Genomic DNA, 8,816 nt, shown 5'->3' on the forward strand with positions numbered 1-8,816 from the left:
CTTCTATTTTTCCTGAAAAAGAAGTATCCCAAGGATTTGCTGATTTGCTGGCTCGGGCCGAAGGATATGCCCAAGCAGAAGAAGCCTTCAAGATGAAGGATGAGGAGGCCATGAAGGAGCGGCAGGCGGGAGACTCCAGCAAGCCCGCAGTTGAAAAAGGGCCTAGTGAAGCTCAGCCACATTCTCGAACTCCCTCCAGACACAAGCATGTCCAGACTCCTCCCCGGGCTCATAGGCAGAGAAGCCCGAACCGCAGAGTTCGGCGGGGCTCTCCCCAGAAGATTCCACAGCTACGCCCCTCTCAACGCATCAAAAACCAAGTGCTGATGGAGATCAGGGAGCAGCTGCCGAGGCCGAAAAGGATGCGCACACACCTGGGAAGTGCAACCCTAACAAGTTTGCCTCTATCATCGTGACCATGGTCATGACACGGAGGAGTGCATTCAGCTCCGAGACGAGATCGAGGAGCTCATCAGACGAGGTCGGCTCGACAGATTCATTCGACGCCGATCTGAAGGTAGGAAAGATCAATCGAGGGCCCTACCACAACCGGAGCCGCCAAGGAGGGAGGAGCAGCCTGAAGATCGGCCTCCAATTGGGATCATCAACTCCATCTCTGGAGGACCTCGACGGGGAGCAGACCTTCCGCGGCTATGGATTCAAAAATCTATGAATGTATTACAATAACTTTGCCTTAAATAAAAGTTTCTTTCATATTTACATATCTTTTCTTTTGGCATGAGCTCATAACGACAGGAAGTAGCTCCTTCCGATAATTGAAACTAAGCGCGTTAGGAACAGGAGAGAACTTCATCCTAACACGAGCAAAGTCGAAGGCCCGATTATTTAAAGACGGATGGGGGGAGAGGTCCTTACAACACCCTTATGTGCCCCCACAGTCATGTTAGAAACAGGAGGAGAATCTCGTCCTAACATGAGCAAAGTCGAAGGCCCGATTATTTAAAGATCGGATGGGGGGAGAGGCCCTTACAACGGCCCTTATGTGCCCCACAGCCATGTTAGGAACAGGAGGAGAACCTCGTCCTAACATGAGCAAAGTCGAAGGCCCAGTTATTTAAAGATCGGATGGGGGGAGAGGCCCTTGCAACGGCCCTTATGTGCCCCCAAGCCATGTTAGGAACAGGAGGAGAACCTGGTCCTAACATGAGCAAAGTCGAAGGTCCAGTTATTTAAAGACTGGATAGGGAGAGAGACCCTTACAATGGCCCTTATGTGCCCCCACAGCCATATTAGGAACAGAAGGAGAACCTCATCCTAATATGAGCAAAGTCGAAGGCCGATTATCTAGAGATCGGATGAGGGGAGAGGTCCTTGCAATGGCCCTTACGTGCCCCCACAGTCCTGTTAGAACAGGAGGAGAACTCGTCCTAACATGAGCTGAAATTAACTGTGTCGGAAAAGGAGGAGAACCTCATCCTGACACAAATGAAGACCCGATCGATCAAGACCGGATGAGGAGGAAAGCCTCCTCAATGGCTCCTCTACACTCCCACGACCCCGTTAAGAGTAGAGGAAAAACCCTCACTCGAACACAAAAAAAAGAGGGAGAGAAAAAGAAAAGCGACGAACTACACCGGTGATAAGGAAAAAGCAAACTACATCAAAGACTCAAGGGACCTCATCTCAACGAGGGAGAAAACCCTTGTCGATAATCTCCATCCTAAAGGCGAATCAACACGGCGACGATCAGGTACCTTCAAACAATGTCGACATCGAACAAGACAAAAGATAAAAGAAGTTCGTAAACAACAACTCAAAGCAAGAATAGATGAAGTAATGAGAAAAATTCTTTTCATTTCATTAGTGAAATGTACATTACAAAGCCTTTGAAGGCCAAAAAAGAAAAATGACAAGAAAAGAAAGAATACATAGAATAAAAGGTAAAGAAGCTCTAAGGAAGCTCGGCTTCTTCAAACTTCGAACTCTCGATTCAGCCATCATCGAGGAGTGCTTTAAGTTTTTGACTTCTTCTTCCAGTTCTTTCTTTCTTAACAGCATCTCCAGATACATCTAGTGGAACCGCCGACTCTCACCTTCCGACTCCCGAAGCCTCTTCCTCAGAACTTCAGACTCCCTCGGTATCTTTGACCGACTGCTGCTCGTAGACAGTTGAATCTTCAGCCGCTGCAGTTCGACCTTCTCCTACCCAAGGGCCACAAACAGTTCTTCCATGGTCCCCCTCAAGGAGCGAGCTCGTCGGAGCCTTGTGCAGAAGTGGACTGGACTCTCTCAGACAACTACCTCTGAAGGCAGATAACTTCATCGGTTGCCACCTTGAGCTTCCTTCGGTAGTCCTCTACTTGCTCGCACCAGCCAACTTGGTAGGCGTTGTAGTTCACCTCAGCATCCTGCAGCTGCTTCTGAAGGTCGGAGAATTTTTTCGACCAGTCTCGTCATGATCGCCTGAGTTGCGAGCCAGGACGAGCTCCCTTTCAACTGGCCAATCTTTTTTCGTGCGACCCCAGCTCGACTTCAAGGGAATTGATCTTGGAAGCTGGGTCCAAGATCGGTCACTGGCATGTTTCCGAAGCTCCTCAAGCTCCGTCACGAAGTCAGCCTTCCTCCGGTGTAGTCCATGAGACCCTTTCTGTGGAGGTCCCGAAAGCGAGTAGCCTCCGCAGTGACTTCCGAATGGCTCTTCCTCAGCCGGTGAAGTTCGTCATCCAGCTTCTTTGATTTCTTCGTCAAGTGACGAACTTTCTTTTGAGATCCCGAATCATGACTTCAAAGGGATCCCCTGCGGCAGGGGAAGAGCTTCAGCAGGGCACTGTTGTTGGGAAATAAGAGTGTCACAGCAAAATCAGTGCAAAAAATAAAAGAGAAGAAGAAAAAAGAACTCTCTGTAAAGAAGAATCGATTTTATTGATAAAATAGTTTTAAGTACAAGAGAACGAAGAAAAGTCACCACAAAAGAAAAATACAAAATTAGAGGTTCGGACCTCTGGACAGAAGTGGAGGAGCTCAGCGCCCCCAGAAGGTCGGTCGCGGCAGCCGCACGGTCGAGGAGGTCCCGACTGGAGGAGGACCGACAGCAGCTTCGGAAGGTCCGCTTCATCGTCGGATGCCTCATCAGGAAGCCGAGGTCCAGTTCGAAAAATTTTCGGCTACCTTCTCTTGGTAGAGCTCGAAGCCCTTGATGAAGGCATCCTGGCCGAATTGGACCTACAGATCCTCTATCTCGGAGGAGGTCTTGAACTCCTCGACTACTCGGCCCCTGCCTCAAGACTAGGGACGGGATCTGCACCTTCAGCTCGGAGACCTGCGCCTTCAGTTCGGAGACCTCGGCCTTTGCCTTCTTTTTTTCCTCCTCCAAGGCGGCCCTCAGATCGGATGAGGTTTGTCCCTCCTTCTGCAGTGCCTCCTGGAGACTTGCGACCTCGACGATCTTCTCCTTGAGGCGGGCGGCCTCAGCCAGGCGACCTTCCTCCGCCTGGACTGCCTCCCTCTTGGCGTTCTTCATCGCCTCGATGTTAGTGATGAGCTGGTGTCCAATCTGCAAGAGCGGCCGGGGAGTCAATATAAAAGCTAAGGAGTAAACTAAGTAAAGAGCAAGAAGAAGAAAAAAGTGAATTGACCTACCTGAGAAAGGATCCAGAGAGTCCCAGACCACTGCTCAGGATCAGCATAGACGATCCTATGGACAACCTCGGGCAGAATGCACCCTTCGACCAGCCTCTTTATTAAATCCTATTGTCGAAGGGATTTTCCCCCACATCTTCCTCGAGCCATCGGCCCCCTCGATGGCAGCCTTGCGGCTGCAGCTCTTGCGGGCCAGGGTCTTCTTCCTCCTCCTTTCGGCCCCCGATCCCCCTCGAGACAAGCCTCTGGAGGGGAACCTCGGTCGGGGGGCTCTGTGAAGAAGCTCAGGGGACTTCGGGCTCGATGTCAAGGGGGCGTCGATGGCAACGGCCACCTGAGCAGGCACGGCCGAGCTCGTCTCTTCTGTCCTAGCTTTCTTCACCGACCCGAAGTTGCGGTACCTTTTCTCTTGTGGGTCTTGAGACCCTGGGCTAACCTCCGAGCCACGCCTGTGTCCATGTCTGCAATAAAAGAAGATCGACATGGCTCAGAAATAGAATAAGAGAAAGGAGAAGCAGCAAAATATATATATATATATATATATATATATATATATATATAATAATGATAGTACCAACAGGGTTAAGAGGGCTCAGGCGATGTTGAATAAGAGTTGTTCCTTCAGAAGGTCAGAGAGAAGGGGGGCTGGATAGGCCTCGAGCTTATTGGAGGCTTCGAGGTCGTCTCTTCCAGGCTAGAAGCCCGACAGAGGAATCCCTCAAGAGCCCTAGGGGGGTAATCCCAGCTCCAAGGTCGGGCATTGGACGTAGAAGTATCTCTCCTTCCAGTTGTGGATAGAAGAGGGGGCGCCTTTCAACAACCCCTTTCTATCAACTGGAGGGAGAAGTACCACCAGTCTTTGCCGAAGGGTGACGCTTGAAAGTATAGAAATTCTTAAACAAAGAAAGGTTGGCTGAACTTCGGCTAGGCGACAGAGGGAAAGAAACCCTATCAAAATCTAAAGGAGTTCGGCGCTATAGAAACTAAAAAATGTTTAAAAAGCGGAAGAGAGCGATGACAAAAGGCGAGAGCGGAAGTCGAAGTCTGGCACGGAAAGCTTCTTGATATAAATAGAAGTAGCCAGGGGGAGGAGCACTGGCCTGGTCAGTCGGTCCGGGAAGCTCCAGCTCGTACTCCGAAGAACCCGTACTGAATCCTAATCAGTGAGAGTTCCTCTGAAGTCAGAGAGCTGGAGATGGTGTCTGGTACAAAGACCTGACGAGGTTCATCTACAGAACTAAGGTTTTAGGGAGCTGGGATGACGAACTCCTAGAACTGCTAGAGGAGGAACTGCTGGAGGATATTTTGAATCGAGCAAAAACCTAAAAATCCCAAAAAAATTAAAAAAATAAGAAACGGAAAGTTCGTGGAAAATCAACAAGTGGAATGTAACAGAAGAAAAATGGAAGAAGAACAGCAAGAAAAAAATAAAGAGGGAGTTCTGGAACTAACCTAGGCTGGTCCGAAGGATGCAGAGATGCAGAGATGGGGATGACTCGAAGAACGCTAAGGCCGAAAAGGACACTGAGGAAGGACGAAACTCTAGGAAGAAGAAGGGCACAACAGGACTTTCAGGCAAAGTGAAATCCCTGGAGAAGGGGAGCGGGTTTAAATAGGCCACAAGGCCCAGCGCAGTAATGATTGCGGATCTCCTCTGGCCAATCTACACTCGCTACGTGTCCCATCACCATAGCAGGTGGCTAAAAGTGGCTGGCAACTGACAGAATATTATTACCGTATCTAGAGCAACGCTCTGATGGAATTTGAAAAATTTTTCGAATCACCTTGATTTGAAAAGGCTCCGGCACCAGCGCCCAAATGCCAAAATATCTGAAAACAACTGAGTACAAAATCAAGGGAGGCAACTTCGACTGTGAAAATTTTTTTGTACTTCATTCGAAACCTGAACTCAAAAGTAGGGGACTGTGTTGGGTATAAAGTACCCCCAGTCAAAGTTTGTAAAAGACCGACCCTTCCAGGGCTTTTCCGGCTTCCGACCTTGTGTGGCATCTTTCTGAACTCCCTCGACCATTCGAGCTTCCATAATGCCATCCGGGCTTCTCCGACAATGAGCTCCTCCATTCATCTACCGGCTGCTCCAAACGCTTTCTGAGCTTCACTATCAGCCGATTTTCTACAGTGATCGACTATTCTTCGAATCCCTTCCAGACTTCTTCCGACCACGGACGACTCTACTCCGAACTTCTTCCAGACTTCGTTAATGTCCAGCTTTTCCGACAGTGAGATTTCTACAGTAACCAGACTCCATCCAAGTTTTTACGATGGTCGATCACCTTTCGGATTCCATCCGAGCTCCTACGAGAATCGAATTTCAGCCGAACTCCTATAGTGGATGATCCCAGATGAATTTGACAACAGAAGGGCTTCACCAGCCGGATCTCTACTCCGAACTTCTACTGCAAGCGGTCTACTCCGAACTTCTACTGCAAGCGGTCTACTCTGGATCTCTACTGTAAGCGAATTCCATCCGAGCTTCTACTGTAAATGAATTCTTCCGAACTCCTATTACAGGCGGACTTCAATCGAGCTTCTTCAATAAGCGATCCCCATCCAACTTCTATAAGAATCGGACACCGTTTGAACTTCTATAGCGGATGGATTTCGGACGAACTTCTACAACAGACGGGCTTAGTAGTGGATTTCTATAATGGCCGACCGCCTCGGTGTCTGCCGTACCTCCCAGCCATCAACCTTCAATAGCGTCAGTCGGACTTCAACAATGCCAACCAGACTTCCACAGGATCCTCCAGACCCCTCCAACGAAGAACCACCACAACGCCATCCGAAGTCCACTACCGTCGACCCTCTATCGGATTCCTCATGAAACCAGACTTCTCCAACAGAAAGTCTCCGTCCAAGCTTCTACAACAAATGACTCCCGCCTGCAGCATCAGTGCTCTAGGCACCCGACAATAGTGGACTCATCAGCAACTCGAAAACATCCGAGCCTCTCTTAGATTGCAGAGGCAGAAAGCCATTCCGCTCCTTCAGACATCCCAGTCGAGCTTCAGCCGTCAGGTCCGAACTTTCTAGCAAGTCACGACAATGGCCACTACCCCACTCCACTCCCTGTAACAGATTCCACGTGGCCCCACCACTCTCTGGCAAGTCCGACAACGGACACCACTCCACTCTTCATAACAAACTCCACGTGGTCCTAAACGCCCCCTGATGCCACTACTCTCCGTAACAAACTCCGCGTGGCCCTGAATAGCCCACTACCAGGTGGTTACAGACGTCGCTGTCAATCAGTTACGCTCTCCGCCTATAAAAAGGGACCCCCAAATACGTTCTTCTCTAAGCTCTAAACTCTATATCGAAACTCTGCCAAAATCTTATTTGAGTGCTCCATTTCTGTTGAAGCAGAGTACTGACTTGAGCATCGGAGGGTCTTGCGGAGCACCCCCAACTCCGATTTAGACTTTCCTTGCAGGTCCCAGTGGCGGCCGCGGTCATCTCAACTCCAGCTTCTCCGATGTCGGTGGAATTCTGCACCAATAATAAATAAACACTTTTTATGATGAAAAAAATTTTCATCGTAAATACTTAGTATTTTCAACAAAAATTTCATCGTCAAAAGTTAAAAAAAATAAAAATTTAAAAAAAATTAAAAGTTGATTATTATTTACGATGAAAATTTTTATCGTAAATAATTATTTTTATGATGAAAAAAATATTTTATCTTAAATACTAGATTATTCATGATGAAATTATTTTCATCATAAATACTTTAAAAAAATTAGTATTTTAAAAAAATCAAAAGTTGCTTATTATTTATGATGAAATTTTCCATCATAAATGATTATTATTTATGATAAAATTTTTATTTTCATTATAAATATATTTATTTATGATGAAAATATTTTTATCATCAATATTTAAAAAATTAGAACTTAAAAAAATTATAAAATTTAAATTTTTGATTTTATGTAAGATAACTGTATTTATTTTTTGTAGCAACTATATACATCTTTTGTCTTTTACATGGTAAAGAAGCAAATGTGAGTTATGATTCAGATCAAACTTTTTGTATGAAAAAATCATGTGAAAGTGAGTGATATTCGCAAATTAGAATGAATAGATCTTTATGAATAAAATGAGCTATATATTTATTTGCGACGTAAAATTTATCTGTTCATCGCTGTCACTGTTACTAGTGATATCAATGAATCTTTCTGATAGAATGTCTGCCTTAAGTTGCATGAAAAGAGCCTCCTTTCATGCAGAAACCATATAGTTAAATAGTGTATTCTAGCATGGCTTTTATGATCTTGAAAGATACCATACTTTCCACATCGATTGACGCTCAAATGTATCTCTGCAGGAGTTTCAATCATGAAAAGACAAACAATACGAATACTCATTTTTTTAGCAATGTAAAATATAAATATGAGCCTGTGCTTAACACAACTTGCACTACTTGTAGATCTGCTTTGATTCTGATTAATTGCTAGATCTTTGATGCTCACATAATTCGTGATAAATTTTTTAAGCTCGGTCCTCACATGCATGCAATATACGAGCTTCTGGACTTCTAACTTTCTATTCCTACTCTATCCTTCAAATCTCAATTTTGATGAATTTCTCTCACGATCTCAAAATCATCACGATATTCTCATACTTCGACTTCTAGAATGAGAACTCCAAGAAGAAGACGAGCTCCTTGAAGATTGAAGATCTCAAAGCTATTGATCTCTCACAGTGTCTATTCCATTGTGGAAGTCGAAGAGCTGTTCTTATAACAATTATTAGCGATGTAAATTAAATTTTTTATTGAAATTATATTTTTTATGTACATAATTTTTTTAGAGAAAAAACTTTTTTAGAGAAAAAATCAAAAATTAACTATTTATATAATTTTTTTGATTAATAAAAAATTAATTTTTTTGATGAAATTATTTTGAAAAATTTTTTTAGACCAAAAATTTTTTAGATTAAAAAAATTAATTTTATTTTTTATCATAAATATTTTTTTTAATGTCATTTTTTGTTGTTAAATTTTTTGGATGAAAATTTTTTTTGGTGAAAAAAATTCAAAATTAATTTTTTATAAAATTATTATTGAAAATATATTTAATTATTAGCAATGTAAAATAAATTTTTATCATAAATAGTCTTTAAATTTTTTATCAAATTTTTTTAAAAAATATATTTTGATGTAAATATATTTTTCATCATCAATCATATTTTAAAAA

The sequence above is a fragment of the Elaeis guineensis genome, chromosome 3 (assembly GCF_000442705.2).
Source record: "Elaeis guineensis isolate ETL-2024a chromosome 3, EG11, whole genome shotgun sequence".
Taxonomy (NCBI): domain Eukaryota; kingdom Viridiplantae; phylum Streptophyta; class Magnoliopsida; order Arecales; family Arecaceae; genus Elaeis; species Elaeis guineensis.